This window comes from Bos javanicus, chromosome 14 (genome assembly GCF_032452875.1).
Source record: "Bos javanicus breed banteng chromosome 14, ARS-OSU_banteng_1.0, whole genome shotgun sequence".
Classification (NCBI taxonomy): domain Eukaryota; kingdom Metazoa; phylum Chordata; class Mammalia; order Artiodactyla; family Bovidae; genus Bos; species Bos javanicus.
Window position 1 is genome coordinate 77,025,355 of NC_083881.1, and position 24,129 is coordinate 77,049,483.

Here is a 24,129-nt window from a genome sequence, read left to right on the forward strand (position 1 = left end):
TACAAATATTTTAGTAGAAAGGCTGGTTGTCCCTGGCTGAATTCTCCTCTTGCTTCAACCACGTGGCTACCCTTGACTTTCTCCCTGGTTTGACTTAATCACATAAAGGACTTTCTAGAGCACTTTCCTCATACACATTCCTCTTTGGAGAATATTATCCTTAAAATAATTCCCAGTTTGTTGACCATCTTTTTCCTAAAATAGGCTTCCCTGGAGGTTCAGACAGTAAAGAATCTCCCTGCAGTGCAGGAGACCCAGGTTTGATCCCTGGGTCAGGAAGATCCCCTGAAGAAGGGAATGGCAACCCACTCCAGTATTCCTGCCTGGAGAATTACATGGACAGAGGAGCCTGGTGGGCTGCAGTTCACGGGGTCATAAAGAGTGGGACATGACTAAGTGTCTGACTTAGTTATACCTTCACTTTCCTAAAATAGATCCTCTTCTAGGTCTCTAATGTTTATTTACTTTTTGGGGGGTGGAGGGGGTCTTTAAAAAAACTGAATTAAAATGCAAAATGTTCTGAAAAATATGAAGCTTTATTAGCAAACATTTTAAACAGCAAGCAGTTGAGACAAGACCCTATTGACGCTTGATGCCAAATAACGGGCTAATGACAGTCACATCAGTCTTTTCAGCTCCTAGTTCTCTCTTGAGCTTCAGACCTGCGTACAACATGGAGACAAGGAGGTGTTCTCTCCTAACTGTTGACCACATCCTTCATACTCCACATGTCCCAAGCCCACCGCCTTTTTCTCTTCCAAGTCTTTCAATATTCCTTCCTGCTTTTATGGAAGTTATATATTCTGTTTGTTTTTTAATTTTTTTTTATTTAAGGATAATTGCTTTATAGAATTTTGTTGTTTTCTGTCAAACCTCAACATGAATCAGCCATAGGTATGCATATATCCCCTCCCTTGTCAACCTCCCTCCCATCTCCCCCACCATCCCACCCCTCTATGTTGATGCAGAGTCCCTGTTTGAGTTTCTTGAGACATACAGCAAATTTCCGTTGGCTATCTATTTACATATGGTAATGTAAGTTTCCATGTGACTCTTTCCATACATCTCACCCTCTCCTCCCCTGACCCATGTCCGTAATATCCTGTTTTGTATAGTTCACTGTAGATGATGGGTAATGAGCATGTAAATACATTGTGTCAGGTGGTGAGAAGCACCAAGAAAGCGGTGCATGCTCCCAGGAGAAAGGGGAGCCGGCCATGGTGGAAGGCCTCAAGGCTGAGGGACATTTGAGCAGAGACCTGGGGGACTTGAAAGCCAGGTGGCTGTTGGGAAAAGAGAGTGCTTCATGCAGCAAGAAAGGCAAGTGCAAATGGCCTGAGAAAAGAGATGGAACCTAAGAGGACTGGGGAGGTCAGACACAGACCTTGGTGGCGGGGTGGGGCAGTGTCAGTTATTACATAATATTAGAGATCAGAGCCAATAGTATAAAATAAGAGAAAGGAATATATAGCGTACGAATGGGAAAGTAAGAAATAATCCATTAGAACTAATAAGGCTTTAGAATAACTGCAGAATACAAGATCAATGTTTTTCTCTACCCTGTGAATTTGCACACTTTTTCTATAAAAAGCAAGTTAGTGAATGCTTTCACCTCTGCAGGCCTTAACGTCAGTACGCCTTTGTGGTGTGAAGTAACAGGCAGTATGTAAATGAATGGACAAGGCGGCATTCCAATAAACTTCACTTACAAAATCAGGTGGTGGGTCAGATTTGGCCTCTACGCAGTGTGCCAACCTCTGCGCTACATCAACAACTACCAAGCAGAAAACGGCACAGAAAATGCAGTGCTTTTCACAATAACAGCAAAGCTCTACAATATCTAGGCGTTAACTTAGATGATACAGTGTAATGCCTTCACAGAGAACATTTTAAAATGCTCCTAAGAACATTAAGAAAGATGTGAGTAAGTGGAGAAATATACCATGTCACAAATGGGTAACTTTCATAGTAAGGTTGTCAGTATGCCTCCAGAATAATCTCTGAATTTATTATAAACCAATTAAACAATTTAGCAATATTTTTCAAAATATATAAACACTTACTCTAGATTTCATATGGGATGTAAAATCCATAAACAGCTCAGCAAGACTAAAATAAGAGCAAAGAGAGGAGCCATTTCAGCTAGATATCAAAGTTACAATGCCTTAATAATAGAAAACGGTAGTGGTGGAAAACAGACAAATTAACCACTGTATGTGTCAAGAAAGCTAATATGCATATATTTCATATCTATATAATTTTACATGCATGTAAACTCATATAAACCAATGAGGAACAATTCATTGTTCAGGAGATTATGTTGGGAAATTTCAATCAGAATGTGCAGATTAATAAACTGGATCCTATATAAAGAAAGTGAAGTCGCTCAGTCCTCTCCAACTCTTTGCGACCCCATGGGCTGTAGCCCACCAGGCTCCTCCGTCCATGGGATTCTCCAGGCAAGAATACTGGAGTGGGTTGCCATTTCCTTCTCCAGGGGATCTTCCTGACCCCGGGATTGAACCCAGGTCTGCCACATTGCAGGCAGACGCTTTAACCTCCGAGCCACCAAAGCTATAAACATAGACTTATAAAGTCAATATAATAAGTGTAGAGGTAATGTTTATGGCCTTGTGGTAGAAAATATATACATTTAAACAAGATAAAGACGTATAAGGTATGCCTATCAAATTTATAAATTTGACTATATCAAAATTAAGGATTTCTCTTTTACAAAGATACTATAGGCAAAGTTAATATATGACAGAATGGGAGAACGTGCCAGTAATATCTAAGACTGCCAAAGGATTAATATCTTAAAAATAGGAAACTTTTGCAAATCAAACAAAAAGAAAATGGACAAACGCTAGATAAGAATCACACAAAAAACGAAACTGAATGGATAAGAAATCCTCAAACTCACTGTAACCAAAGAAACGCAGATTAAACAATGAGACATCGCTTTAGAGCCACCAAATGAGAAAATTTAAAAATGTGGATACTGCCCAATACTGATGAGGGCATGTATAAACTGGAAGCCTCGTACCTCATGCATTATTGATGAGAGCAGAAGAGTCAAGTCACTTCTCCGGTACTTAGTGATAGCCATCAGCCAAAAGCCTAGAGACCCAGCAATCCCACTGTTGGCTATAAATCCCAGAGAAATGCTCTCAAAGTCCATTTTGTAACATTTGCCAGGGTATTCATTGCAGCATTATTTGTTTCCTGGAAATCAGATATTATTTGTTTGCAACAAAATGCTTCACTGCAGTGTCATTCTTCTGCGGTCCCTCACATAGCTAAGGGTCAGACACGCTTTAACATCGACAGCAGGTTCCAGCTCTGCAGGGGGCACCAGAAAAGACAAAAAGACAAATGCCAATTTTTTTTTAATTTATGAAGAAAATGGTAGGAGCTCTTGGCTTTCTCTGAGTGCTTCTGAGAGGATGTGGTTTTTAAACAAGGGAGCCATTTCATAACCAAACTCTAATTTTAATTCAGAGTGTGCCACTCAGGGTTCCCCCTCTGCTACTTTTGCTGGTGTGTAATTCCTAAAGAAATTTCTAGGTGAAGGACATTGCTGTCTTTGTCTCTGGAAAGTGCTCAGAAGACGGTTTCCACCCTGGCAGCCTGCATTTGACAGCTCAATAGCACACACTTGACAAAGCCGAAGGCATGAAAGAGGACTGCAATGCCGCTGTTTGGGGAGTGAAGCATGTTTTTAAGGAAGCTGTGATGAAAAAGAATAGGCTGTATCTAGGGTGCAATCATTACTTGAAAAAACTTAGACAACATCACAAAAGTAGGTCTCTTGCTTTAGTATTAAAAAGAAGGACATTTCTCAGCCCTTCTAGATGAGAGCCAGCCTTCAGTTCCTTGGCACTGCTAATGAGTCTCTTCCTTATTCACAGCATATGCATCTGCATGGTCCTTACCAGATCTTTCTTTTCTAATTTCCACTTGTCTCCAGTTCATCAGGATAGCCTCTACTCATTCCACAGGTCTCGCCGTAGATGTCTCTTCCCACAGAAAATCTTTCTGGTTCCATCCTCTCCCAACTGCCTTTCTCCACTGCAAAGTGTTGTAAGTAGTTCAGACTCAACACACACAGATCAGAGGCCCCCATGGGCTGCAAAACCCGTTCATGGATGTCCTGTGTTCCCCGCCTCAGTGGGTGACTCCACAGCGGGCCGTGGCCCTAGGCAGACACGAGGGTGCCACTGCTGCCTCTGCTGTTCCTGTTCCCAACATCAGTTTGATCACCGAGTTTAAGTCACACTCAGCCCCTCACGAGCCTTCTGCTTCGGCTGGGCATCATCAGGATGATGTCACCAGCCTCTCTCACTTGCTTAACGACAGTCTCACATCACCTCCCATCCTTGGTTCCCTCACATCCATCTTCTCTACTGCCAGTCGTCTTTCTTACACGTGATTTTAGTCATTTATTCTCAAGTTTTAAGCCCTTCATTAGTCTCCATTGCTTCAGGATCCAACCCAACTTTCTTATCACGATTTGGGGCTTCCCTGCTGGCTCAGACGGTAAAAATATATACCTGCAAGATTTAGGTTCGATCCCTGGGTCGGGAAGATCTCCTGGAGAAGGGAATGGCTATCCACTCCAATATCCTTGGCTGGAGAATTCCATGGACAGAGGAGCCTGGTGGGCTACAGTCCATGGGGTCACATAGAGTTGGACATGACTGAGCTGCTCAAACTTTCACTTCCACTTCAACATAGTAAATCATGATGATAGTATATTGATTTACAAGATACTTCATGATCTCTTCCATGGATTCTTCTCTTGAATTCTACTCTCCAAGGTAGATTTTATCACACTTTATATAATCAAATTAAATTTCCATGAGGTTGGAAGCCCTGGTTTGGGTCACAGAGTCAGGAATGAATGGTGTTGGAGCTGAATTCACATTAGAAGTCTGAATAAAAGTGTTTAGAGATTTGATTTGGTTTGAATTTGTTTTCCTTGGGAGAGGAAATCCTAGGGTTCCATTTAGCATACCTGTGATTTCATATACAGGCGATGGGCCATACCATGAGAATATTACTTGTGTATGAATTACCAGACCACCCTTATCTGTTATCTTAGTTGGGTTCACCTGAAAACAGTCCTGATGAAGAATTTGTGTGCAGGCGACTTCTTTGGAGGTGAACCCAGGGAGCAAGGTGCAGAAGGAGGACTAGCCAGCAGAAGTATCCGTGAATAGTCTCCATACTATGACAACGAGGCTCAGCTCTCCCAGGAGCAGGAACTGGGTACCTCCTAGAGTTGCTACCTGAGGGGTCAAAGACAGAAGAAACTCTCCATTAGCTTCTGGCCCCATGGGTTGGGAGTTGTCCTCAGGCATGTTAATTGCCCCCAAGTTTCTGAGCTGTAACATATGTAATAACCAAGCAAAGCCCTGCCAGCACCTGGGCAGGGCCCCAGGGCAGGAGGCAGGAACAGGCAGCACACACACAAAGCCCCTGGTCAAGGGCTTCTCCTTCCCTTCTGTGAGTCAGAGCCTGCGTAGACCTTGTTGAACAGCCACAGAGGAAACCGAAGAAGCTGGGAGCAGGGGCGAATCTGGGCACCAGAGGCACCCAAGGTACCCAGCATCAGGAAGTGAAATAATTGAGAAATAGAATGCCATTCTATTCACGCATATTTTTAGACTCACACAAATTTTAGTAGGTTATAGATTAGCACAAATGCATTTTTCACTGATTTTTCTCTGTGGAAAACAAAGACAACTGAAGTATGTGTAGGTGGTTCTATTAAGTGACTCATTTGCTGCAAATAAGTACCAGGTGCTTAGTTGCAAAGCTAGGGCTAATCAATAAATAATTCTCTCTGAAAAGGAGACAGAATTCTCTATTTCTATAACAGTCCATTTATAGATATGTTAAATATTAAAAACTCTGAATCCAAAATTAATCATACACAAAATAATTTTAGCCATAGTTTTAGAACTTTGGAAATCATCTGACTGACTTTCACTACTCTTTATTCTAGGTCAGGTCTTAAGCTTCTTTACTTATTTAAGTATCAGGGCACAAGAAATATGCCAGGGTAAACTGTAACTTTCAAAAATGAAATCCTTCGTATGTTCTTGGAACATGAATTCTTTTTATCTATTTCATCTCATTCTAAAATGTATGTTAATATATCCGCAAACTAAAGATGTAATCAAAATACTAACAGTGGTTATTGCCTTGGGATGAAATTAAAGGAGCTTTTATTTTCTTCTTTGTGTTTTTTGGAACTTTCCAAATTTTCTACAGTTCTTTCATGTCATTTTTGTGATGACAAACAATCCTACACTATACATCATTTTTTAAAGGTCAAATTAGAAAGAAAGCACTTTGGTAACCATTTTTAACTAAAGTGTGGTGCAATATGGTTATTATGAAAAATTGTTATGACATAGCTCATGCCTGTGGAGAATTTTCCATCACAGTGAAAAAGAATCAACCATTAGATTTTATCCTAAGTTAGCTTCTTCCCAGGGATGTTAATGTCTTAGGTTAAGAAGCCATGTATGGAGAGCCCAGGAGGTGATGAACTACATGTACAAAGAAAGGGGGGCATGTCTACAGTTTCCTTTATCTAAGATAGATTCACGGCAGGAATTTGGTATGGAATTTGGCACTTTGACCATACAGGGACAAAGACAGCACTTGTCATTTCATGTCTGGATTGGTGATGACCTCTGGAGAGATTTATACCATATTCTCCAGTTAGGAATGTTCTTCTGGCTCTACTCCTCCACACTTCTCCTCCTGTACAGATGGATAATTCCAGAAAGGCACCAGAGAAGTCTTGCATAAGGGAGTTGGTGAAGTCATCAACCATTAACCACTGCAAACTTACCAAACCAGCTAGAAAGAGACAAGGCTTACCACAGGCAAACCCTGGGTGGATGTCTGTCTAGTTAGCCCTGGATCAGTTCCCATTCTCCTGTCCCAGAAACTCCTGGCATTGGTCAGCTGTCACACGCCCGTGGCACTGCTCTTTGCTGCCACGTCTCCTCCAGCACTGGCTGCAGAGCGGGGCTCAGCCTGCCTGGCTCCCCTGTGCCGGGCTGTTTTCCACGTCAGCCACACCATGTAGGCTCTTTCGGGTTGTCACTGTTTAGGAAGAGAGGCGACTCGTACCTTTGCTTTGTTTCGTTGTGCTTCTAATCCTGAGAAAATTGGGGACAAGAGAAATAAATATGAAGCAAAGTCAAATTTCTTAACATCACATGTCTTACCCTGATTATATTATCAAGATGATCTTGTTCCATCCTCTGCTTTCATTCCTCAAGATGCGGCTCTGCAAAAATCATCTCATTTTCCGACTGTCTCATTAGAGAAGGGAATGCCATGCCATCCCTATTTGAAGTCTACACTGCTGTGTATGTTGACAAGTAAAGAAATCAGGATAAAACAAATATGCCCTTTGTCTTTGGGGGGTAAGTCACCTCTGTGTGAACTTCCATATGGATGGTAGAGAGGCCTTACCTAAATTCTTCACCCCGTCATCATTTCACTGCTAAACCCTCTGTGTCTTTCTTTTTAGTAGGGTTCCTCAACCTTGGCATTATTGACATTTCTGACTGGGGGACTCAGTGTGTGGGAAGGGACTGTCCTATATATTTTTGGGTGCTGAGAAACCATCCTAGATGCCAAGAGCACCCTAGTTATTTGTGACAACAGTGTCTCCAGACATTACCAAATGTCTTCTGGGCAATACAATCACCCCTGATTGAGATTGTAAACCATTTGTCTAAAGAACTCAATTAATTTATAATTAATGTTTATTTATGTGATTGTTTGGTAGTTAGAATAGGAAAAAGGAGTCCAAAACAGTGGTGGCTAAAAGACAAAGAAAGGAAAAAGCCTGCGAAAATGGAACAAAAGAAAACCTACGGACCGGAGTGAGAACCTCAGGTGACGCAGACAGCCCTCCTGGCTAGCCCAGTTTATACAGGGCAGGCTCAGGGGGAGGAGAAACAACACACAAAAAGAGGAGCCAAGACTGAGCCTCTCCTTTGGGGTTGGCCCACCCTCACACTTCGAGGAGATACTATCCTTTGCTTGCCAAGTCAAACTGAGCTGTAACATTGGTCTGCCATTTCAAATCTTTGCTGCGGTGAGACATACCCGAGGAAATTACACACTCCCTTCCCCACCCCCAACATGATTATTAATATTGTCTCTTCCACTAGAAAGTAAATTCCGCTGGGGCAGGATCATCTCTAATCTAAAATCTGCCCAACTTCTGTTCCTGGCATATAGTAGCCAGTCACTAAATACATGTTGACTTAATCAATGGCTAGTTTTATAAGATATTACAACTATCCTAAGAATTCCAGGGTAATTAGTGTCAGGAGAAAAATGATTATTCTGGCTACACAACAACTAATATTTATAAACTCTGATGATATCTAAAAGACATGACACTTTGGAAAATATGTCATAATTTTTTCTTATAACAAAAACTTAGAACTTAGATATACAAGATTTTTATATTATTCCAAAAATTGATTTGAACTTTAATCTTTGCTTTATCTTTCCATAAACTATATCTGAATGTCTGTGGATATGAAGGTATATTTATTAATACAGGTTTCAGATGGATAGCTCAATTCTCTCAAGGCCTTTTTACCCTTAAATTTAATATAATTTTTAAAAATTATTGCAAAATTAATATTTATTCATTGTGAAAAAAAAGAATTCAAATCAGACAAAATACAGCTCCTAACTTTTTCACAAACTGGTGTTCTCTCTTGATTTCTCTAGAGTTTACCTACACATATTCATGAATAACTATGGACATATATATATTTGTTTGTTTTTTTGTTTAAAAGTGTTTTTATTTAAATAGTATGGTACCGTACTTATTTTCCACAACATGCTTTCTTAACAATTTTTCCAAGATTCACATCAAATTACCTCACTCTTCTTACCTGATGCCTACTAGTTTATAGTAGGTGCATTGTAGTTTATTTTTTTAAACAGCAAAAAGATCAAATATTAAGAGAGTAATAAACATATTTCCCCCACAGACATTTATCCCCTGACCCTTGCTTCTGTTTAGTTAGCAGCATTCCTTGCCTCAGAGGACTGTTAACACACCCAATGACTTAGTCAATTTCTTAACTTTTAAGTTTCTAAGTAAACTTTGGGGAATCCTGGCCAAAAAAGTCTTAAAAATCAGTTTTTGCTTTTGACAAAATGTTGGCTTTTGCTTTTGTGTTTAGTTTTGATACTCAAGGCTTCCCTGGTGGCTCAGATGCTAAAGAGTCCGCCTGCAACGCAGGAGACACAAGTTCCATCCCTGGGTCAGGAAGATCCCCTGGAGAAGGGAATGACAATGCACCCCAATATTCTTGCCAGGAAAATTCCATAGACAGAGGTGCCTGGCGGGATACAGTCCATGAGGTCGCAAAGAATCAGACAGGACTCAGCAACTAGCACTTTTACTTTCACGGATACTCAAACATAAAATTTGGGCAGAGCTATGGGTCCTGGGATTTCTTTGGAAGGAATGATGCTAAAGCTGAAACTCTAGTACTTTGGCCACCTCATGCAAAGAGTTGACTCATTGGAAAAGACTCTGATGCTGGGAGGGATTGGGGGCAGGAGGAGAAGGGGACGACAGAGGATGAGATGGCTGGATGGCATCACCGACTCGATGGACGTGAGTTTGAGTGAACTCTGGGAGTTGGTGATGGACAGGGAGGCCTGGCGTGCTGCGATTCATGGGGTCGCAAAGAGTCAGACACAACTGAATGACTGAACCGAATTGAACTGAAAAGAATAAAAATGCATCAACAATAGGCTGTAAAGAGAGCCCCTGAAGAGGCAGAATAACTAATTCTCCTCCATCCCCAGCCCCACCAGCACAGCTGTTAATGTTGTTACTGCTGGGAAAGGAAGGGATTGAAAGGTCAAATGCCCCTGAGGGTCTTGGGGGACAGAACACTTTGACCAGGTGCTAGACAATTAATGTAGGAAAAGAAAGTTGAAAATGAAGCGGCTCAGTCATGTCGGACTCTTTGTGACCCCACGGATTGCAGCCCACCAGGCTCCTTCGTCAGTGCGATTTTCCAGGCAAGAGTCCTGGAGGGGATTGCCATTTCCTTCCGATTAACTGTTCTCTCATAACAAGTTACTGCAAAACTTTAATGGCTTCAAACAAAACCAGCTCTTCTGTTATCTCTGACAGTTTCTTCAAGTCAGAAATTTGAGACAGGTCTGGCTGGTCCTGGCCCGGGATCCTCCCATCCAGTCGCAGGTGGACAGTGGCTTGAGGGGAACAGAAGCTGAAGCAGCTGGGGAGGGTGGGCACCTGGCCGTCTTCAGGAAGCCTCGGGGCCACCCTGGGGTCTCTGCCACACTCGTGCTGGTTTGGGCTTCCTCATAGCAGAGTGGCCTGTCAGACCCCTTACATTCCAGCTCAGAACTCAAAGGCAAGTGTCTCAGAGAACAAGGCCGAGTGCACGACCCTCTTACCACCTTGCTGGGAGGTCTCACGGTGCTGTTTCTACCACGCTCCACTGGCGGAGGCTGTCATTATGTCCTTTCCAGGTTCAAGGGGAGAATACACAGGCTCAGCAGACCTCTCAGCGAGCGGAATGTCAAAGTCTCACTGTAAGAAAAGCAAGCGGGTTGGGAGACAGGCCTGTGGCTATCTTCTGCAAAGACAGTCCGCCTCAGAGAAGAACAGTAGACGTGCAGACCATCAGATAAGCTTTGTGTCCTCAGAGCATGGAGACGACTCACTCCCCGCGTCCTGCCTGGGGCCCTGACGGGCAGTAGGCCTCTCATGGCTCTCGTCCCTATCGCAGCAAAGGTGGGAGTAGTTGGTGGAAGGTCACAAGGGTGGTTCCAGGAAGGGCGGGGCCCTGAAGCAGCCTCTCAGACCTCCTGCTGCCCAGAGTGGCGAGGAGACCCCATGGACTGCAGCCCACCAGGCTCCTCTGTCCATGGGATTCTCCAGGCAAGAACAGTGGAGGGGGTGGCCACGCCCTTCTCCATGGGATCTTCCCAACCCAGGGATCGAACTTGAGTCTCCGGCATTGCATACAGATTCTTTACCGCTGAGCCACCAGGGAAGCCCTGTGGAAAGGGTGCCTAGAGGCAAAAATTCAAATAATTCTTTGTGCTTTTCTGCAAGGATCTGTTTCACCCAACCATTTGCTTCAAACTACCTTTATTGAATTAATAGAATGAATTTCTTAAAGGCAGGGATTTTGCTTGTTCCATGTTATTTGCACAATAAATATTTGTTGAACAAACAATTTATGTTGTTGTATCAAATAACTCTGTGCTCTCTTTTCAAAATGTTTATCTTTGAGATAATCTCGTGAGCCACTTTTTTTCAAGACAGTTTCCTGTTTTCTGAATAAAACTAATGCCAGAAGCAGACAGTGCGCCAACTACAGGAGTTTGAGTAGGAATTTGAGTGGGAAGCGGGGCAGGGATTCCTGTAGAAGAATATCACTTTGATCACCACTGAAACTGTAATTTTTACAACATATTTGCTGGGAGTCTTGGAGAGGTTTGGATTTTTAATAAATGCTCTCAGTAGGTAACATAGCTGCCTTCCCTACCCATCACCACAACTAAATTTTGGTAGTTATTACTGATCATTTACATGACAATTGATAGGAACAAACACCATCCGTTTTAATTGACATCTAGAGGAGTAAGGAGGCCAGAAGGAAGAAGGGACACCAATGACAAAGTCTCCCCCTTCCTTCATTTTGCCTGGGGCACAGTTTGCCTGAGATTATAGAGGATAGAGTTTAGGTTTACAGAACCTTAGTTACTTGACAATTAGGTCTCACCTGTGAAAATCACTGACTACATCTCAGATTTCAGTTCACCAATCTGTTGGTCCTGGAGAAATAAATCTATCAGATAAGTGCTCTACCTAATTTTACTCAATAGGTAAAGCCTGCTACATTATTAGATGTCGGTAATATTTGAGTAATAGCACGATGTTTCATCCAAATGTTCAGTTTTCATTTCCTTTTTGATCCAGGTCAGCCCAAGTGACTAGAACACTGTTTGCCCGCTCAGTCACACTGGAAACTGAGATTTAAAAGTCTCCAACAAATGACTGTAACAAAACAAGGAGAATGCAGACCAGGACTTTTCTCAAACAGATATTAAAAATCTAGATAATTTTTTCTGTGAATTGGAGATTTAAGCTTGGAGCTAAATATAAACGTGGAGTAATAGACCTTGAGGGGAAGAGAGGTAGGAGGGGAAAATGCTTTGCAATAGAAGCCCTGAGACTTTCGGGTTTACAAGATGTGTTCTCTTCCTCTAAATCAATAAGTCTAGCAAAGGTATCACACAAATATTCTCAGAGAGAAAAAAAAAAAAAATGCAAGGCTCGAGAAATAAATAAAAGGAAAGTCTATAAGAAAACTTCAATAGCTTTTCATTCTTGTTTATTTCACTTTGTCAGTTTACTATCAATAGGGGATGAGATTATTTCAGCTCTGCGTGCAGACTAGTAACTTAATTTTTTTCTGGGTTTGGATTATGTGTGTGGTTCTAGTGAGGGAAGCTCTTAGCATTTCAAAAGGGTATTAATAACACAAAAATTTGCCAGATTGAGCAGACCTAACTGATCCTTTCTGTTCACAGGGCTCTGTCTTAGACAATCTCCAGGCCTCAGTTTAGACACCATTCAATGGTGATTGGATGCCAGTGTGTATTGAGCACTCACTCTATACCTTGAAATGTACGTGTGCTATCACATGCCATTCTCATAACAACTTTATGACTTAACCCCGTTTTAGAATGGAAGAAACTGAGGCACGGTGTGCTGTGTGTCCTGTGGGCGAGACCACAGCTGGCCTGGCTGTAAGGCTTATGCTTAGTTCAGTTCAGTTCTGTTCAGTCGCTCAGTCATGTCTGACTCTTTGCGACCCCGTGAACAGCAGCACGCCAGGCCTCCCTGTCCATCGCCAACTCCCGGAGTCTACCCAAATCCATGTCCATCGAATTGGTTATGCTTAATTATGGTGCAATTAATTTCTCTAAGACAATGATACTGAAGGGCCCTAAAATCAAGACTACCTTGATTCATATCTTGGCACTGATACTTCCTGTGTGACTGTAGGCAAGTCATGAAGCTCTCAGTATCCACTGGCTCAGAATAACATTAGTACCTGTTTCACTGTGTTGTTGTACAGACAAAAATGCTAGAACAGGAGAGCTTCAGCAGGGCCTGGTGTTTGCAAACAGTTTAATGAGGAATCCAACTCACAGATGTATTTCTTGAAGAAGGCAGATGAAGAAGGCAGCACATCAACATTAGAAAATGTTCACAAGATTACTAACGGTCTATTCAGAGTCAAAGGAAGATCACATGTTATTGATGAAAGAAAAGAAGGGCATCTTATGTAACAGATGAACATTCTTCACAATTTAGCTATAGTAGGATTTTATGTATTTGATAAATATTATCCTCTACTACACCTTAGGCTTCCCGGTGGTCTAGTGGTGAAGAACCCAGCTGCCAATGCAGGAGACATAGGAGATGTGGGTCCAGTCCCTGGGGCAGGAAGATCCCTTGGCAAAGCAAAGGGCAACCCACTCCTGTATTCTTGCCTGGAGAATCCCATGGACAGAGGTGCCTGGTGGGCTACAGTCCACAGGTGTGCAAAGAGTCAGACACAACACACGACTTAGCACACACTACACTCTACACTTTGGAATCACATTAATAATGTCAGAAAAAAAACCCTATAAATATGAAAGTGTTGCCTCTGACGGTAGCTCCTCAGTTTGGCTGAATCACCCGGGAGCTTTCTGTAAACCACATAGACCCTGGCCTTTATCCCAGAGACTCGGATTCTTCAGAACTGAAGGGGACCACCAAGATATTTGCACTTGGTGTTTGGTTGTCTTGTCTTTTTTTTTTTTTTTTTAACCTGAAAGTCCCTGATTTAAGAGCGTTGGACGTGACTTAGCTGTGTTTTGCTCCTGTTCCTCTGCTATATTTTGAAAAATACCAGGGAAAACCAGGCTGCAGCTGAGCGATGACCCTGCTGGTGACTCCATCTTGGGTTTTACTGATGTCATTGCTCTTCAGTTCATGGATTTCTCACCAACCTCAGCCCCTTCTGCTGCGAGATTTTTTTTTTTAATTCCACTAGAAACATATTAGGAAATTAATATTTAACTTTATTGGTGATTAAAACTGTGGTTGAGATTACCAACAAAATAAAAGAGAAATGTTTCTGGTAAACATTGTAGTTTTTAAGCAATTAAAGCACGTAATTTTCATTTCCAATAAATAATGAAGGTACTACTCGGGCTTACTTTTTTCCTTATGTTAATTATTTTCTTTCATAAGAATCCTGTGAAATAGGCATTATTTCACCATTTTGTTGATTAGGAAGCTGACATTCATAATTTATTCAAGGTCCTGGCCAGTAAAGGCAGAAACTCAGGTTCATGTCCAGACTTCTGAGTCCATGTTCAGAGTGGTTTCCTCCTCATTAGACTAAAAGGGACTCCTTCCTCTCTGTGTGGTTAAAAAATACATTAAACTAGGCTTTTTTCTAACGCATGATCAATTTCTCAAAATGGTTTTTGTAAACTTACTTCTCAATAGACAGTCTTTTTTATTAGAATCACTGCACACCCCCTACAATGAGTAGGCAGCGGAAACTGGCAGCACAGTCCAGAGTCTGATTTAGTCAAACATCAATCCACTTGTAAAAGTCCTTGGAAAAGAAAAACAATGTCTTTAACACTTTGCCAAGCAGTGGAAAGGAGGTTGGTTTGAAGGTTATATGAGCTTTCTTCCCACAGTTCAGAACGTTCTACTTCACAGCTCCAAACGTCACTACATAATGTTTTTTTTTTTTTTTCTCTCTTTCCATTTGTTTTCATACACGTGGAGATGAAATGTTCCCCGTAAGACAGAAAAACTGTCGGGTAGCCCTCCAGGTGTTCCTCAGCTGTGTGGGACCCCGTATTTTGGGTCGGGTGCCCTCTCGCCTTGCTCTCAGAGGGATGGCAGTCCTGAAGCAGTCTCTTCTTTTCCTGCCGAGGAGTTGAATCCAGCTGCGGGTCCAGCAAGGGCTAGAAGTGGGTTTGAAAGCAAAAATGTCTCAAGGAGGCACACTGCAAAGCAAGCATGTGCGTGCTAAGTGCTTCATTCGTGTCCGACTCTTTCCGACCCCAGGGACTGCAGCCCACCAGGCTCCTCTGTCTACAGGACTCTCCAGGCAAGAATACTGCAGTGGGTTGCCATGCCGTCCTCCGGGGCATTTTCCCAGCTCAGGGATCAAACTCGCATCTCTTACATCTCCTGCATTGCAGGCAGATTCTTTACTGCTGAACCACCAGGGAAACCCATACTCCGATTTTTTAAAACATCCTACATAAATAAATCGTTTATATAGGACAGTCCTTCCAGGTGTTTTTTTACCTTTGACCAACTATATTCTTTTCTTTTTTCATACATGGCTGGGCCTAGGACCCTCCCCAACATGAGTGTGCAGCGTTTTGCTAAGATGGATTCCACTGCAGAAGCCTGTGGGGTTGGTGTTAGTGGCTGTCATATCTGACTCCATGGGACCCCATGGACTGTAGCCCACCAGGCTCCTCTGTCCATGGGACTCCTGGGCAAGAGTACTGGGCTGGGTTGCCATTCCCTTCTCCAGGGGATTTCCCCTACCCAGGGATCGAACCCGGGTCTCCGGCACTGCAGGTGTACTCTTCACTGCCTGAGCCTCCAGGGAAGCCCTGTGGGGGTATGTCCACACTTAGTCTGGGGTGGTGCCTCCTCCCTTTTTGACCCCCAAGGAGCCTTCCTGTGCGAGTACAGCCAGGGAAGCTCTCCTTGACCCCAGTAGTGATCATCTTACCTCTCTACTTCAGCAGACCTTAGCTTCTGCCACTAGCTTTGTTCTGAGAATGGAGGGAAGCAAAGCTTTAATTTTACTCCACTTGACCAACGCCAGCTGTCTGTCTCAGGGCTCCATCTAACTCTTACCTCAACCTGACTCGGGACACTGTTGCCAAAAAGGGGAACAAGCTTCTCTCCTGACAGCCCCTGCTCCCCGTCCTCACCCTAGTCCCTCCGTCTCTGCTCATCCATGGAGTCTGTTGGCTGAGCAGATGGAAAAATACCCTTAAAATATATGACCAATTGCTTCTGACCCATTTAATAAAATCTAGGTGTGATAAGGTGGCTTAGTGGTTACAGTCAGTTCCCAGCTTCATCCCATTTTCCATTTCCCTTCCTTTATTCTTTCACTCACTCATTTATTCAGTACATGCTGTTTAAGGGGAACTGTGCGCCAAGTACTCTGTTAAGCACTAGGAGTGATTTAGTACCTACTGTCTGCCCTCAAGAAGCTGACCAAGAAATGGTTCACAGAAGCAGGCTGATAACTCTAGGAACAGAGCCTGTCCAGGGCCCTTGGGGGTGGGGGGCAAGCACAGAGGAGGTGGCCCTCTCCCAGCCCCAGGCCTGCAGAGATTCAGGGAGAGGTCACCACTTAGTTCATCCTGGTAAAATGCTTCTGAGGAATTGGACTGAGGTGAGAGTCCCTTGGACTGCAAGGAGATCCAACCAGTCCATCCTAAAGGAGATCAGTCCTGAATATTCATTGGAAGGACTCATGTTGAAGCTGAAACTCCAATATTTTGGCCACCTGATGCGAAGAGCTGACTCATTGGAAAAGACCCTGATACTGGGAAAGATTGAAGGCAGGAGGAGAAGGGGATGACAGAGGATGAGATGGTTGGATGGCATCACCGACTCAATGGACATGGGTTTGGGTGGACTCTGGGAATTGGTGATGGACAGAGAGGCCTGGCGTGCTGCAGTTCATGGGATCGCAGAGTTGGACACGACTGAGCGACTGAACTGAACTGAACTGAGACAGCGGCGGACCAGGACTCGATGAGGCACATTCTTGATGATAGAGATGTTACGGGCAGAGGCTTTGAAGAAGGAAAGGGGTCTGTGTGTGTGTGTGTGTGTGTGTGTGCATCTATATGTTTGTAAGTATGTGTAAGTGCGGCAGTGAAAGTGTGCATTTGCGTGTATGTGAGTGTGTGGGGATGTGTGTGTGTGAAATAGTTACTGAAGCCAGTTCATTGTGTCATCAGGGGGCAGAACAGAAAAACATGGAATGAAGAACTCACAGCTACTGTTCACTTCTACTAACTGACTGATCAGAAATACTGAGATGCACAGAGATCTGCTAACACCTAAAGGCTGGAAATGAAGACCAATGCTCCTCAGAAGGCTTGGTAACTCTCCTCCAAAGGCTTCTTCTTTGAGCTGTAGTTTCTTAAGTTGTGAAATGAAAAGCTAGGACTCTGGAGTGAGCAAGGACCAAGACGCAGACTGACTGTCCGAGTCGGAATCCTGACTCCAGTGACCAGTCCCAAGCTGAGGCCAATTACTTAACTCTTGGGAGGGATGGAGAGTTGACTGGTGAACCATTAGTGATGCCACCAGTCAGGGGGCACTAGATACTTACGAGATCAGATTCGTCTTCGCCGATCTCAAGACTCACATCCTGCTCCCATACGTATAGAACATTTTGATGCTATAAACCAAACGTTGTCTTCCTTAAATCTGAGCATAATACCTTGTGTGCTGTGGTTATTTGTACATGTGTATAGATGTGTGTTATAGGTTGAATTGTGTCCCCACCAAAAAGATATGTGGACGTTTTAGCCCCACAATATGGCCTTAACTGGAAGTAGGATCTTTCCACAGAATATTAAGTTTAAATGAGGCCATTAGGATGCGGCCCTGATCAAACTTGACTGGTGTATAAAAGGGGGAAATCTCAACCGTGAAATAGATACACAGGAAGGATGACGATGAGACATACAAGGAGAATGTCACGTGACCACAGAGGGCCTGAGGGATACACCTACAGCCAAGGAAAGCTAGAGGTGGCTGGCCAACCCCCGGAAGCCAGGAAGAGGCAAGAAAGAGTCCCCCTTCTGGGTGTCAGAGAGAGCACGATCCAGCACCGTGAGACAATCCACATGTGTTGTGTAAAGCCTTCCAGTTTGTGGCACTTTGCTACGGCAGCCCTAGGAGACAAATATAGCATGGTACAATTTCTTTTATTTTGTAGAGTCTTAAGAATGATCAAATGCCAACATGTCGTTATTTGCTCAAAATATTTGCAATGGGAGGAAAGTGTGGAAAGGAAGAGTCAAAATATATCTTTTCTTTTTTTTTTACAGAGCCACAAAAATGCAAGAGATAGCAACATTTTTTCCTGTACTTAATTTCTAATAACTATCATAGGAAGTGCTGATGTAAGTTTGGCTAAGTGTCTGTTTCCCACTGGAATGTGATCACACAAAAATAATGCAGGATCTCAAGGGCTATTCCCACTTTTCCAAGGGAGAAAGTTGATAAGTACTGCAATGGTTAGGGATTGTTTCAAACTTGCATAATTGTTACAGGCAAAGAAAAGATCGTAATCATGTAGGAAGTTCCAGTTTTCCCGAATCCTGAATGTAGCCACGTCTTGGCCCACTAGAGGTAAAATAGTTTGTGAATTGAAAAACGTGTAGACAAAATAAAATGGTTTTCTTTTTCAGGTGTTTGTACCCTAACTCTCAAACGCTGTTAAAGTCTCAAAAATCAACTCAGAACTCATTAAACATTTTGATCCTCCAAAACAAACACAAAATCTGAGACATATTGTTGCAAATCACAATCAAGCTTTGTATAACTTAAAACACACTCAAAATGTAACGTTTCACCTTAACCCAAAGATAACCAATTTTCCCAGTATATGTATCACCATCTATTGATTCATACACTCACCTCTTCATAATACCAAGGATGAACTGACCACCAGTTTCTTCTTTTAAAGGAAATATTATCATTCAAATATTTGTTAAGATGACAGTTTGATCAGACTTCCTGAAAAGTACCCTAAGGGGAGTCTTTATTTAGTAGCTGATGGAATAAAGCCTCTGCTTTTTAGTTCTCTCTTAAAAAAAAAAGAAAAAACATTATTTGACTTTTTTGAGTGAATCAAAAACATTGTAAGGAATAACTCTCTAAGGGATTTAATAAAATGCTAAACAAAATTTAGTTCGCATTTTAATCCTGAACAAAACAAAAAGTAGCAGACTATGATCTTCTCTACCCAGAGCCCTTTTGGGTTCTCCTGGGACTTGTCACTACTCACTGTTCAGGAAATGAGAGCTTTCATTTTCTGTTTTATTTTTTGCCTAAAAGCTCTCCAGTACTTTTTTTGGTCACTGTTACCTTTGACCCCAAATCTTTTCTCCATTAACATATTTGCCTTTGCTCCGCAAATCCCTCATGACGGAAAGTCACCTAGGAGTCTTAGATGTGGCTAAAGGGGAACAAAATATTTCATAAAATTTTAACAGGCACTGTTGAAGTCTTCTTGATCCAAAATTGCCCTCTTACTCCCAAAAAGCTCTTCTTCAAAGCTCTTGCTTAGGGACTGAGGTTTTGTGCGGCCGCTCCGCCCGGTGTCTCTTACAGCTGCTCTGCTAAAGGCGACAGTAATGCAGGTGAAGGGGGTGTGACGGCTTTTGCTTTCTTCTTATCAGTTAGTCTGCAGATGGTCCTTCTGTGCTACAAATGCCTTTCAATGAATGTTGCGAGAGCTGTGCACAGGCTTGAATCTTAGATGAAATCAGCTTGTTAATTTTCAGCTGTTTTGCAAAAGATGAAAAAAACCTTCCTAAGAGAGCCCTCTCCCCTGCCCCCAATTTGAGCACTGAGTTACCTGTGCCATAAAAATACAGAGAACACTTTCAAAGTCAGTGACTTGAATTTTTAAAGGCCGTCAGATGGGCTTTCATTTTCATGATATTTCAGTTCAGTTCAGTCGCTCAGTCCTGTCCGACTCTTTGTGACCCAATGGACTGCAGCATGCCAGGCCTCCCTGTCCATCACCAACTCCTGGAGCTTACTCAAACTCATGTCCATCCAATCGGTGATGCCATCCAACCATCTCATCCTCTGTCATCCCCTTCTCCTGCCTTCAATCTTTCCCAGCATCAGGGTCTTCTCAAAGGAGTCAGTTCTTTGCATCAGGTGGCCTAAGTATTGGAGTTTCAGCTTCAGCATCAGTCCTTCCAATGAATATTCAGGAATGATCTCCTTTAGGATGGACTGGTTGGATCTCCTTGCAGTCCAAGGGACTCTCAAGAGTCTTCTCCAACACCACAGTTCAGAAGCATCAATTTTTCAGCGCTCAGCTTTCATCATGACTTTTAAAGTCAGTTAATGGCAGGTAACTCAGATATGTTCCATTCCAAGACTGTTTGGGTTGAGAGGATCCCAGGGATTGTACCCAGGTCTCCCGCATTGCAGGAGGATGCTTTACCAAGTGAGCTAACAGCAAAGCCCCCAGGACTGTTTACACGTTCATTCAAATTGAGTCTCCCTCTGGGTTAGATGAGTACTTGCCTTGCTCCTGCAGAAACCAACATTCTGGACTCAATGAGTTCTCTCTCAATTGATTTTCAGAAAGTTTGCTATGAAAGAATTGCCTGCCCTGGCCCTGGCCTGAGACTATGTGTAACACTTGCTTACATTCATCTGCCCAAGTGAGGATTAAAGCTGGAATCTGAAATTCCTATCACAGTTCAAAATGTTGGTTTTCCCCAGAAGCAGACCTTAGAGGCATGGTCTTGGAAAGACTGCACAAATTAAGCAGAGGACTGGGAACGGTGACTGCCAGGAGGAAAGTCAAAGATCTTCTCCAGGGGTCTAAAGTTTTATTCCAACAATTGCCTGGACATGAGGGTAGAGTTGACTGAAAACTAGAATAAAATATTTTTCCCACTTATTCTTCCTTTATAAGTGCCTCTACCTTCAAGCCCTTTATAGACTGGCCATAAGAACAACAAATATCAAACAAATGAATACTGATTTTCACCCAGCCCGTGTTAGAATATAATTTAAGAGAACCAAAAATTGTCCAGTTATATTATGACAGAAGTGAAATAAATGGATTTTTGATCTCTGCTGAGACACAGTTATAAATAACAGCTCTATTTAGATATAATTCATGTAACATAAAATTCACTCTTGAAAAGTGTACAACTCAGTGGGTTTTTGTATATTCAAATGTTTTTGTCACTATCAACATTATCTAGTTTTAGAACATTTTTACTAGCCCTGAGGAAAACCCCGTGAACGTGAAAGTGTTGGTCACTAATTGGTGTTCAGCTCGCTGTGTGTGTGTGTGTGTGTGTGTGTGTGTGTGTGTGTATGCTAAGTTTCTTCGGTCATGTCCAACTCTTTGAGACCCCATGGACTGTAGCCTACCAGACTCCTTTATCCATGGGATTCTCCAGGCAAGGATACTGGAGTGGGTTGCCATTTCCTTCTCCAGGGGATCTTCCTGACCCAGGGACCAAACCCAGGTCTCCTGCATCGCAGGCAGAGTCTTCACCATCTGAGCCACCAGGAAAGCTCAAAAAACCCCTATACTCTTTAGCAATTACTCCCCATTCTTCCATCCCCCAAAACCCTGGCAAGCACTTACCTACTTTCTGTCTCTGTAGATTGGCCTCTTCTGGACTTTGCATGTAAATGCAGTCATGCAATACATGGATCTTTGGTGATTGGCTTCTCCCACTGAGCATCATGTTTTCAAGGTTCACTTGTACGGTACCTTATTCTCAGTATCATTACCTCATTCCTTTTCATTGCCAAGTTGCTAAACTGAGAAGATCAAGCTCAATAGCCTGAGAAAAACTATTTGTTAGATATTTATCACAGAAAAAAAAAGTCTTTTCACATTAGCCTGATGTGACTTGCTCTAATTCTGACCCAAAGGCCACTCGCTAAGTATAATCCCACTTCTGCCAGAGTCATGGCTGGAGACAGAGTCATGTGCCAACTGAGTAATCTGATGAGAGTTTAACAAAGGGACTTTCCAGAAAGTGCGGGTGAGCTGTGGACTGTCCACGGGGAGGGTAACATCCCAGAGCCAGAAGGAGCAAGGGGCTCTTACCAAGCCTGGGCTTGCAGGGCAAGGAGCCCAAGCAGTGGTGCGATCCCAGAGAGAGAGGGGGCTGCATGGGGGGGACCACCTGGCAGGAGCGGGTGGGAGGAGGAGGGAGTTGTTCTGGAAGTTGACGCGCACGGGGTGGGGGGTGGGGGGGGGGCCGGGGGGGTCTGTTTCGCCACCGCCTGACCGGTCGTGGTCGTGGTACTTCCTGGGATCCGCCTATGCAGAGAGACAGCTCTGCAAGGGAGCAGACTGTGAAGAGTGAGCTGGGGCGGTGCGAGCGTGTGATTCACGCTCCAGTGATGCCTCTAGATCTTCAGGAAACTCAGGAACCCCGAGCGATGCTTGCCCAGAGTGTCTTTTTCACTTTGTCTTTTTCATGGAAACCAGATTCAGGCCACGCTGAGACAGCAGGTTTGGGTGCAGGAATACAGAGAGAAAATAATATTAGAAATCCACAATTATGGGAGAAGGCTTATTTTATTTCCAAGCCCATGTAGAGCCCCCCAAAATAAAAGGAACTGAGTGATATAAAGTGGGACTTGGGTCAATTTATATCAAGAAAAGAGAACTAATTATTTTTAGATAAAATTATTCATAATAATAAAATTTAACCTTATTATGATCTCCACAAAAGATGTTCCGTGATGCTTCTTTAATGAAACTAAATGTTAATGCATATGTTACTATTTATTATTCAATATCATCAGTTTTTTTCTCCTGCTTAGTTATTCCTATAGTTTAATATTGTAATAACATTGCCTTATTCTCCATGTCATTGCAAATGAACAGTGCTACAACTATGTTAGAGATTAAGTACACATTTGCTTGCTACTTTGGAAAAGCAACCATTAATTTTATTAGACCCTGTACATTATGATTCCAAGTAACAAACTTTAAAATAACCTTTTGTAACATACCTGTTTTTGAACTGGAAAATACTGGTCTTAACAGCTGAATCAAAGAGGCTTGGCAGAAGAAGAGGGTCGAGAGAAGGATATGGGGAGACGCAGTAATGAATTTTTTATAGGGGGATAAGAAATTTAGAAAGGCAATAAATCAATGCAAGAATTTTGAGTAGTGCTGCTCAAAAGAGAAACATCGCATTGAAGGAAGGCAGCATGCTAGGTTAGAAAGGTTTTGTCAATGAATTTTGAAGTATATACTTTTCATCAAGACATTGAGACAAACTAGATAAAGGTTATAGAATGTTTACATTCTTGCAACCTACCAAAGTGGGGCCAGCCAAGTTTACAGGTGAAATTAGTCCAATCGGAGAGCGAGTTCAGCTGAATTCATTGTATCTGCACCTTTCTCACTTAGTCAAGTTACTGAGCCCCTCCTACTCTTAATTATTTTATAGTAAGGCTACACCTTCTCCAAGCCTCCAAAAGCCAAAGTGCCTGCAAGGAAGTGTCCTCTCCCCCAGGATCTTAGGCATCTGAAGTATGCCAGTTCTTTGCAAATGGTGTAGCATTATATGTAGAAAATCCTAAAGCCATCAAACAAAAATCTGTTAGAACTAATAAGTGAATTCAGAAATGCTCCAGAACACAAAATCAATATACAAAAATCAATTGTATTTCTCTACATTAACAACTGACTGTATAGAAAAAAAAAAAGAAAGAAAACAATCTTATTCACAATAGCATCAAAAAAGGGGGAAACTCTTATAGACAGAAAACTATGAAACACTGATGAAAGATTAAAGAAAAAACTTAAAGAAAGGAAAAAAATAAATTAAAGAAAAAACAAATAAATGGAAAGACATTTTGTATTTGTTTATTAAAAGACTTGTGTGTATGTGTTAACTGCTGAGTCACGTCTGACTCTTTGTGACCCCATGGACTATAGCCCACTAGGCTCCTCTGTCCATTGAATTCTCCAGGCAAGAATAATGGTGTGTGTAGCCTTTCCCTTCTCCAGGGGATCTTCGCGACTCAGGGATTGAATCCTTGTCTCCTGCATTGCAGGCAAACTTTACCATCTGAGCCACCAGGGATGCCCATTAGATGACTTAATCTTGTTAAAATGTTTTTATAGTCCAAACCAATCTACTAATTCAATAGTAGCCCCAATAAAATCCCAAAGGTGCTTTTTTTAAAACAGAAATAGGAAA

General features: G+C 42.5%; 1 long non-coding RNA gene across 1 annotated transcript; it reads right to left on the minus strand.

Moving 5' to 3' along the window:
* Positions 1-520: 520 nt before the first annotated feature.
* LOC133260760 (uncharacterized) lies at positions 521-22,140 on the minus strand. Its single transcript, XR_009740953.1, has 4 exons — positions 21,543-22,140; positions 6,869-7,181; positions 5,115-5,291; positions 521-3,342 (listed from the first exon to the last, which is right to left on the minus strand). It is a non-coding gene; the product is annotated as an uncharacterized LOC133260760 (long non-coding RNA).
* Positions 22,141-24,129: the final 1,989 nt, after the last annotated feature.